The 9,982-nt window shown below is 43.6% G+C and overlaps 1 protein-coding gene across 1 annotated transcript in view; it reads right to left on the reverse strand.

Moving 5' to 3' along the window:
* The window catches only part of FAR2 (fatty acyl-CoA reductase 2), a 92,099-nt gene extending 83,513 nt beyond the window's left edge, over positions 1 to 8,586 (reverse strand). The window contains exon 1 of the mRNA XM_081861395.1: positions 8,525 to 8,586. The gene's annotated coding sequence lies outside the window, so the exon portion shown is untranslated. The remainder of the gene's footprint in view (positions 1 to 8,524) is intronic.
* Positions 8,587 to 9,982: the final 1,396 nt, after the last annotated feature.

Raw genomic sequence — 9,982 nt, forward strand, 5'->3', positions numbered from 1 at the left:
TTGCACAGGAGAGCATTCCCATTAGTAAGAGATCACAGTCTTGGGTAACTAGCTACACGGAGAGGCAAGCACACTCAGACTTCCCACTCCTTTCATTAGTATTACAACAGAGCAACAGAGTTAAGCAAGCAATAATAACACCTGCTCAGTCATGCTGCATTAACTTAGATACACATTGAGTGAAGCCATGTAGGTATAAATGGCTTTAGAAATTTTTAGGTTGAAAAATGGGCCTTACTGGTTGCTGCCCAAGTAGTGTTGCTTCTAAACAAAGACTACTTTAAAGAGTAGCAAACCTTCTGTTCTGTCTCTCTGTCTTACAAAACTTGTGTGCGTCACAATATTCATTTCCCATCACCCCTAGTCTCTGTTGTCTTGGTACCAGAGCTGGTTTCTGTGAAGCAGGATCTTGCTGTTATGTGACCTCTCTCTACAACCTGAAGAAGCTGAACTGTCACATTGTTTGGCAACCCATTTGGGCGTGCCCCATTCCTACATTTGTGTTTTGCTGAGGGAATGGTGTTTTTGTTTTAAAAAATAAAAATTATTTGCATTTTCAAAAACAGGAACGGAGAGCATATTTAACTGTTTGTCAGATCAGCCAGTTCAGCATACAGTGGTATCTCAGGTTAAGAACTTAATTCATTCTGGAGGTCTGTTCTTAACCTGAAACTGTTCTCAACCTGAAGCACCACTTTAGCTAATGGGGCCTCCTGCTGCCACTGTGCCGCCGCCGCACCGCCACTGCACGATTTCTGTTCTCATCCTGAAGCAAAGTTCTTAACCCGAGGTACTATTTCTGGGTTACTGGAGTCTGTAACCCAAAGCGTATGTAACCTGAGGTACCACTGTATTCAAACATTTTACACTGCCATTCTTTGGTGGGTACTAGACTTGTTCTTGTCAGGGATTGGCCTGGCCCTTCCAGAGAAGAATTATAAAAGGAGTTTGAGGGAGGGTCACAGCTCAGAGGAAGATGAGGGGGAAAGTTGGGAAATAATAGGAGGGGAGGAGGAGGAGGAGGCAGGGCCAGAGCAGCTGGCTGACACATTATGACTAAAACAAAATAAAAAAATTCCTTCCAGTAGCACCTTAAAGACCAACTGAGTTAGTTCTAGGTATGAGCTTTCGTGTGCATGCACACTTCTTCAGATACGACTAAAGAAAATGCTATCTGAAGAATATCAGATCTGAAGAAGTGTGCATGCACACGAAAGCTCATACCTAGAACTAACTCAGTTGGTCTTTAAGGTGCTACTGGAAGGAATTTTTTTATTTTGTTTTGACCATGGCAGACCAACACGGCTACCTATCTGTAACTGACATTATGACTAGAAAGCATTCCAGACCCACCATCTCCCAGAACCTGGCGAGCCTTGAAAGTAGGGGAGCAAATATCCAAAATGTATAAAATTTTGTTGGAATGGCATACAATGGATGAGGAAGTAAAAGTGGTAATGATTCAATGGGCCAAAGATTTAGGATATAACATAGAAATGGATTGGCAAAGAATATGGAATGAAAACCTGAAGTTTACAGCATGTATCACATTATGAAGATGGTATATAGGTGGTATATGACACCAGTAAAATTAGCAAAAATGTACAAAACTTGCAATAAATGTTGGAAATGTAATGAGAAAGAAGGTACATTTATGCATATGTGGTGGGATTGTAAGAAAGTAAGGGGGTATATAACGAACTAAAGAAAATGCTAAAATATAGCTTTGTTAAGAAACCAGAAACCTTCCTGCTGGGAATAACAAGAACGGACATAAATAGGAGAGACTGTAAACTTTTTCAGTATGCAATAACAGCAGCAAGAACATTGTTGGCCCAAAAATGGAAACAAGAAGAAGTACCGACTTTGGAAGAATGGAGAACAAAATTAACAGATTATGCAGAACTGGACAAACTAACTGGGAAAATTAGATTCCAAAAGGATCATAGGTTTTTTGAGGACTGGGGAAAATTTACAGAGTATTTGAAAACTGTATGTGAGGAATGTACAACGCTAGTGTGCTTTAAAGAAGCTTTGTGAAAATATAAGGAATATTGTAAGAAAGTAAATAAGGACAGAAATATAGTATCTAATGGCAATATTGAAACTAAGGAATGTGAAGATAGGATTTAACTACGAATGATTGTCAGAGAAGTTGAGGGAGGTCCAATAAGCTAAAATATGTGATGTGTAAATTGGTATGATTGGAGTTTTTCATGGAAAATTTTTAATAAAAATCTATATGGAAAAAAAAGAAAGTAGGGGAGCAAATAAATTATTATTATTATTATTATTATTATTATTATTATTATTATTATTATTTATTATTTATACCCCGCCCATCTGGCTGGGTTTCCCCAGCCACTCTGGGCGGCTTCCAACAAAACTCTAAAACACAATAACCTATTAAACATTAAAAGCTTCCTTAAACAGAGCTGCCTTTAGATGTCTTCTAACAGTTTGGTAGTTATTTTTCTCTTTGACATCTGGTGGGAGGGCGTTCCACAGGGCAGGCGCCACTACCGAGAAGGCCCTCTGCCTGGTTCCCTGTAACTTGGCTTTTCGCAGCAAGGGAACCACCAGAAGGCCCTTGGCACTGGACCTCAGTGTCCAGGCAGAACGATGGAGGTTGAGACACTCCTTCAGGTGTACTGGACCAAGACCATTTAGGGCTTTAAAGGTCAGCACCAACACTTTGTTTTTTTTATTTTATTTGATTTTTATTGAAGTTTCCACAATTTTTTTATCAACACAAACAAAACAAAAATACACAACACTAGACACATAAAACACATATAATTTCAAATCTTAATTTCTTATACCTTACTTTCCCGACTTCCTCATACCTCCCCTTCCTGCATCCTCTTGTCAGTAATTATTTAACAAATCCTTCCCTTATTTCAACTTAATTTTAATATCACTCATTTTCTTTTAACTTATCCATTACCGCTTTGAATTGTGCTTGGAAACGTACTGGGAGCCAGTGTAGGTCTTTCAAGACCGGTGTTATATGGTCTTGGGGGCCGCTCCCAGTCACCACTCTAGCTGCCGCATTCTGGATTAGTTGTAGTTTCCGAGCACATTGCAGTATTCTAAGCGAGAGATAAACAGAGCATGCACCACTCTGGTGAGGCAGTCCATGGGCAGGTAGGGTCTTAGCCTGTGTACCTCATGGAGCTGATAAACAGCTGCCCTGGACACAGAATTGACCTGTGCCTCCATGGATAGCTGTGAGTCCAGAATGACTCCCAGGCTGCACACCTGGTCCTTCAGGGACACAGTTACCCCATTCAGGACCAGGGAGTCCTCCACACCTGCCCGTCTCCTGTCCCCCAAAAGCAGTATTTCTGTCTTGTCAGGATTCAACCTCAATCTGTTAGCCGCCATCCATCCCCTAACTGCCTCCAGACACTCACACAGGGACCTTCACCGCCTTCACTGGTTCCGATTTGAAAGAGAGGTAGAACTAGGTATCATCCGCATACTGATGAACACCCAGCCCAAACCCCCTCATGATCTCTCCCAGCGGCTGCATGTAGATGTTGAAAAGCATGGGGGAGAGGACAGAACCCTGAGGCACCCCACAAGTCTGAACACGGGTCTGAACACTCACCCCCCCACTTTCTGAACACGGCCCAGGAGGAAGGAGTGGAACCACTGTATAACAGTGCCCCCAGCTCCCAGCCCCTCTAGACGGTCCAGAAGGATGTTATGGTTGATGGTGTCCAAAGCCGCTGAGAGATCCAGCAGAATTAGGAAACAGCTCTCACCTTTGTCCCTAGTTTCAGTCCCATGATGAGGCCTGAATCCTGACTGGAAGGGATCCAAATGGTCCGCTTCTTCCAGGCATGCCTGGAGTTGTTCAGCAACCACTTGCTCAATCACCTTTCTCAAGAATGGAAGCTTTGAGACTGGGCGATAGTTGGCCATATTGGTAGCATCTAAAGATGATTTTTAAAGAAGCGGTTTGATAACCGCCTCTTTCAGCGGGTCTGGGAAGGCTCCCTCACAGAAAGAAGCATTTGCCACCCCACAAAGCCCAGCCCTTCCTGGCTAGCTTTTATAAGCCAGGATGGGCAAGGATCAAGGAGACAGGTGGTTGGTTTCACTCGTCCAAGCAGCCTGTCCACATCCTCGGTGGTAACAGATTGGAACTGATCCCACGCAACTTGATTCTAGCACTCTCCCGCCCAGCCCTGCTCCCATGGTGGAGTCTACCTCTTCCCGAATTTGAGTGACTTTATCTGCAAAAAACTTTGCAAAATCATTGCAGGAGATCATGTGGCCTGTACTGGGCCCCGATGTAGCAGGTGGTTCCACTAAATTGCGAACCACCTGAAAAAGTCTCCTGCTGCTGTTTTCTGCAGATGCAATAGAAGCGGTGAACAAAGTCTTCTTCGCCATCGCTACCGCCACTTGGTAGGCTCGACATTGAGCTCTAACCCATGTCCAGTCAGATTCAGAATGAGTTATCCGCCACCGGCGCTCTAGCCGTCTCAGCGATTGTTTCATTGCCCTCAGATCCGTGGAAAACCACGGGGCTGTCCGGGCTCCATGCAATCAGAGAGGGCACTTCGGAGCCAAACAGTCAATAGCCCTGGTTAACTCCACATTCCAGCGGGCCACCAGGGAATCAGCCGAAAGGCCATCAACATGGGATAAAGAATCCCCTACCACTCTCTGGAAACCATTTGGATCCATTAAGTGGCGGGGGCGGACCATGCGAATCGGTCGCGGAGAAGTCCAGTTGCACCAGGAAGTGATCTGACCATGGCACTTCTTTCGTTTCGCTTTTACTTAGTGTCAGATCACCAACATCCACAGAGGTAAACACCAGGTCCAAGGCATGTCCACGGCTATGGGTTGGGCCAAACTTATTCAGGGACAGCCCCATGGAGGCCATGCTTTCCTGAGTCCTGAGCAGCCCCTTGTAAGGTCGTGGCAGCATGGATGTTAAAATCCCCTAGGACAACCAAACTAGGTGTCTGCAGGAGAACATCTGCCACGACCTGAAGCAGCTTCGACAGGTAACCCTTGATGCAGCGGGGAGGTCAGTACACCAAAAGGAGTCCTGTACTGCCCTATTTGCCCAACTTCCAGAACGTGAAGTCATGGATGGCAGTGGTCTTATGAATCATTGACCTGGCATTGCACTGCAGCACCTTCGGGTCATGCGGGTATCCCTTGCTGATTCTAGTATCCGTCCAGTCAGGAGCAGACCTGGAGGCAGGGATAGTCCTCAAACAACGACTAAACCTGCCTCCTCTGTAATTACATGGTCTGGTCTTAGCGTAACTCCTCCTCCTACCCATGATCACTGAGATCCGTTGTCCCAGTGCATCCCCCCCCTGTGGAACATGCCCCAGCCATTTTGTTGGCTGGGACCCACTCCCCGGCAGCCCTGACCCCTCCCCCTAAGAACAAAATAAAACCTTTAAAAAAAAATAACAACAACAATCAAACAATACAAACAAAAAACTGTAAAAATTACAAATACATCAAAATCAAACAAATTCCCGGAGCTTCCGGTCGGCGCCATCGTTTTAATGGCGGTTCTAGCCTCGAGCTCCAAGGCAGGACTGCTCCGCAAGTTCGGGTCCGACCCGCTACGGCGAGCGGGGGACCCCTAAAATTACAGGCGCGGAAGCCTGTAAACAAGGAGACTCGGCGGGCACCTTTTGCGCCCCTCGGTACTGTAAAGGAGCCTTTTTAAAGGCTCCGGAGCGGCATCGGGGTGAGCGCGGTGCTGAGAGTCGCTACCCAGCTTGTGGAGTGAAGCCGCGTCGCCATGAACGGAGAGCGCCGATTCCTTCCTGAAATAAAGAATTGACTGCAACACCCGTGAGTAAGATTGAGGGACTTAACGGGACACTAAATTTAAAAATTGGCTGAAAACGGGGAAGGCACTAAACAAGGAAGTCTGCCCCCCCGAACTGCATGATTAGCAAAGCAACGAAAATAGCAAGCCGTATTTGAAAGGAAAAACCTTTTGCAAACTGTCAAACCTGACATCGGACTTAAATATTCCCCCCAATTGGCAGGAGAAGGGGGGAAGATAAAATTGGATATTGTTCCTGCGCGGAAATAATCGTAGAAAAAAGACCTTTCACTGCCAAACTCCCCCAGATCGGGCTGCCTGAGCAAGGCACCGGGAAAGGAGAACTGTCAGTCTAAATTGGATACAAAGTAAGGTTTTGTTGGAAACTAAGCAAATGAGACATTTAAAGAGGACAGGAAAATAGGATTTCAGAAGGAGAGGTCAAAGTTAGAAACGGAACTGTTGGAACCCAATACTAAGAATCTGTCAAGAATGTATAATTTGCTGCTTAAATGGAATACACAGGAGGAAACGGTGAAATCAGCTATGATTAAATGGGCACAGGATATCGGTCATGACATTATGTTTGCTGACTGGGAACAGTTATGGACCACTGGTGTTAAGTTCACGGCATGTAATGCCTTAAAAGAGAATATAATGAAAATGATCTACAGGTGGTACATGACCCCAGTCAAGCTTGCAAAAATTTATCATTTGCCCAATAATAAATGTTGGAAATGTAATGAGAATGAAGGTAGCTTCTATCACCTATGGTGGACCTGCCCGAGGGTGAAAGCATTCTGGGAAATGATCTATAATGAAATTAAGAAAGTCCTTAAATGGACATTTACTAAGAAACCAGAGGCTTTTCTCCTGGGCATGGTTGGCCAATTGGTGCCAAAGAAGGATAGGATTTTCTTTATGTATGCTACTACTGCAGCAAGAATTCTCCTGGCAAAGTATTGGAAGATGCAAGAACTACCTACTCTGGAAGAATGGCAGACAAAGGTGATTGACTTCATGGGACTGGCAGAGATGACCGGCAGAATTCGTGACCAGGGGAAAGAGGCAGTGGAAGAAGACTGGAAGAAATTTAAAATATATCTTAAAAACTGTTGTAAAATTGATGAGTGTTAAGATGTCAAGGGGTAAGAAGCAGAGAATTACAGCTGTAACCAACAAATTTATGGGAATCTAATGAAGGGAACTAAATGGATAAATTGACTAAAGGGTTGCTAAAAAAATTCTTTCTAAAATAAGGATGCAGCGAAAGGGAGGTATGGGGAAGTCGATTGAAAGAAGTTACAAGAAAATAAGACTATGAATTTATTTATGTTTGATTTGTTTATGTTTGTTTGTGTTTTGTGATGTGTTTGTCTTTTAATTATGTGTTTTAAAAATCGAATAAAAATTATTTTTTTAAAAAAACACAAAATCAAACAAATTCCCAAGCCCAACCAAACATTGATCGCATCCCCACCCCACCCCCACAAAAAAATTCAAAAGGGAAAAAGAAAATTTTAAAACATTTTAAAAAGAACTCTGCACCCCTCTGAGTCCTCCTGGACAGCAGCAGCAGTAGCAGTAGCAGCAACTATCCTTATGAGGCCTGTCAGGCCCCACCCTGGGCTAGGTGGTGAGTGACAGGAGTGGGGCCCTTAGGCACTCATGCAGGGGAGTCCTCCTGGGCAGCAACAGCAGTCCTTATGAGGCCTGTCAGGCCCCGCCCTGGGCCAGGTGGTGAGTGGCAGGATCGGGGCCCTCAGGCACTCACACAGGGGAGTCTCAAGGACAGAGGGCACTTGTCAGTACCCACAGAGGAGGTGATGTGGATGACGAATGAGGATGCGAGTGAAAAAGGGGGTAAAGAGTCAATTGGAAGAATGCCATTATTCTAAGAGGCTGCATTCCAAGCCTCTCTCTGAATATATTGAATCAAAAGCAGATGGTAAGGACTTTTCCTTGTTTTATCCGTTCCTGGCAACCAGTTGTGAGGGTTGGTTCCTCTGCTGTCTGACAGTTCTCCACCTTTGTGCCAATAAGGTTCTAGCTGCAGCAGTGGCATGTAGTGATAACCTCTTTGGGGGGGGGGACCTCCATTGTTACCATCCCCAAGAGGAAAATATCAGGTGTTTTGGGAAAAGCTTTTTAAAGTATCTTTTCTAACTCATTATATATAATTTCCCAATATTCCTTAATTATTTACAGGACAATACTTTTATATTTGTATCTGATAGGTATCCGAGACTTTTGTTCTGCAAAGCCATTTTTCCTGTCAATCTTAAACAATTCATTAATCTGATGTATCTGCAGCCAATCCATGACCAGATTTCTTCATTTCTCAGTTTTTGTTCCTGTCCTGTAAGATCTAAATTTTCACTGTAAATTAACTACTGCTTATCCATATTTGTTCTTTTCCTAGTTGTAGCTTCCACTGGGTTGCACTGAGGGAAGGGATTGAGCACTGAGATGTTCATAATAGTGTAAGGAATCTAGAAATTCACCTTCAGATCAAGTTCTATTAGGGTGACACCAGAGATTCATGTGCAACCCAAGATTCTGTTCTCAGGCAAAAACATCTGAACTACTTCTTACAATAAACCTAGGGTTGGAGACTGAAATCCTCCTTTCTATACATATTCTGGTCATCTTAACTATGCTTTTTGGAAAAGTTACTCCGAGAATAATCACAAAGTCAGTACTTACAGATGACAGCAATACAGGATTCCAAGTATACTGCAGAATGCAAACTGGAATGCTTTGTTTTAAGGGAGAGCACAGATTTAGCGGACAGTTAAACTGGTTAGAGAACAGGAAACAGGAGTTGTCTCCTAAAGGATGGAGGTACAATGATACTTACCCCCTTGGAACTGTGTTTGGATTTGAATACGTGCTCTGGAAAGTTTAACATAAATGGTATAAAGTATGTCCAAGATGCATCACTTACTTTCTCCCATAAAGCTTCCCTCTCATAAAATACATAATCAGAAATTAATGAGAAACTTTGAAGTTTCACTGCTTTTGATCAGAAAGAATTATTTTGTTTCTATTCAAATACCAGCCAACAACAATAGTTTTCTGGGTAGTTTACACCACAAAGGAGGCAGTAAAACATAAAACTATAGCAATGTGTAAGCCTAAAATCTAAAATAGTATATAATTAGCAACAGAATAAAACAACAGATTAAAATCAGATTAAAAACCAGCAATGCGTTTAAGCATGTGCTGAACTCCCTGGTTAATAACAGTGTTAAGTTTTAGAAATCTAGACAAACATGTTTCTCACTAAGGTGTGTCCAGAAGCAATAAGCTATGGGAGCTTACTGCATCTCAAATCTCTTGGAGTGCAGAGAACTGAATGTGCAGTGATGCCAGTTTTGTAGGTGAGGCAAGAAAGAAGAGTCTCAGACCCAGTCCTGCCTCTGCTAACAATCAAGTCCAGCTGGTGTCAGTGACCTGACATTGGATGTCACTTGGACACTCTGTATTTTGCCCTGATAGAGAATAATTTGTGTGTGATGCAGAGGCTGTGATATGAGAACAGCTCAAGCAACCTTTGTACCTTATTGGCCTCACTATTTTTTTCCAAATTCCGACCGTGAAAAGTTAAAGTGTGGCTTAAATTAATGACCTTGCAAAAATGGGATTTTATGATATTACTGCTGAAACAGACATACGGTGAAATGAAACAAAAAATGTTTTATTGCCAATTTGTGAGCTTGGGACTGTTCATTTGCCATTTACGGGTGTGAGTGCCTCCAGAACTTTAGCAATTGAATAGCGATTTGCCTTGATAACTTTCACCCTATAACCCAATTTTAAGTGAGTGGCTTATATTTGGTTATTGTCTTTTTAATCCCCACTCCCCGAATTTTAAAAGTGAGGCTTATTTGCGGCTGTGGCTTATATTTGGGCCAAAATGGTATGTTCTCTGCTGGAATGCACACTCTGCTTTGTGCACATTGCTCAGACCAGTTTTGAAACTGTGTTTGGACCATTCTTCCTTCAACTCTTTAAACATCTTCTGGAAACTACCATCCAAGTAGGACTGGAACCACTGCAAGGCAGTGGCATCTACCAGCAGGCTGGGGGAGTGGGAATAGCCGCCCACACAGAGAACGCCCCTAGCTGCCTGCCGCCCACGCAGTGAGTGGGGGAGGGGGC

This window comes from Podarcis erhardii (genome assembly GCF_964252035.2).
Source record: "Podarcis erhardii genome assembly, chromosome: 5".
In the NCBI taxonomy this organism is placed as follows: domain Eukaryota; kingdom Metazoa; phylum Chordata; class Lepidosauria; order Squamata; family Lacertidae; genus Podarcis; species Podarcis erhardii.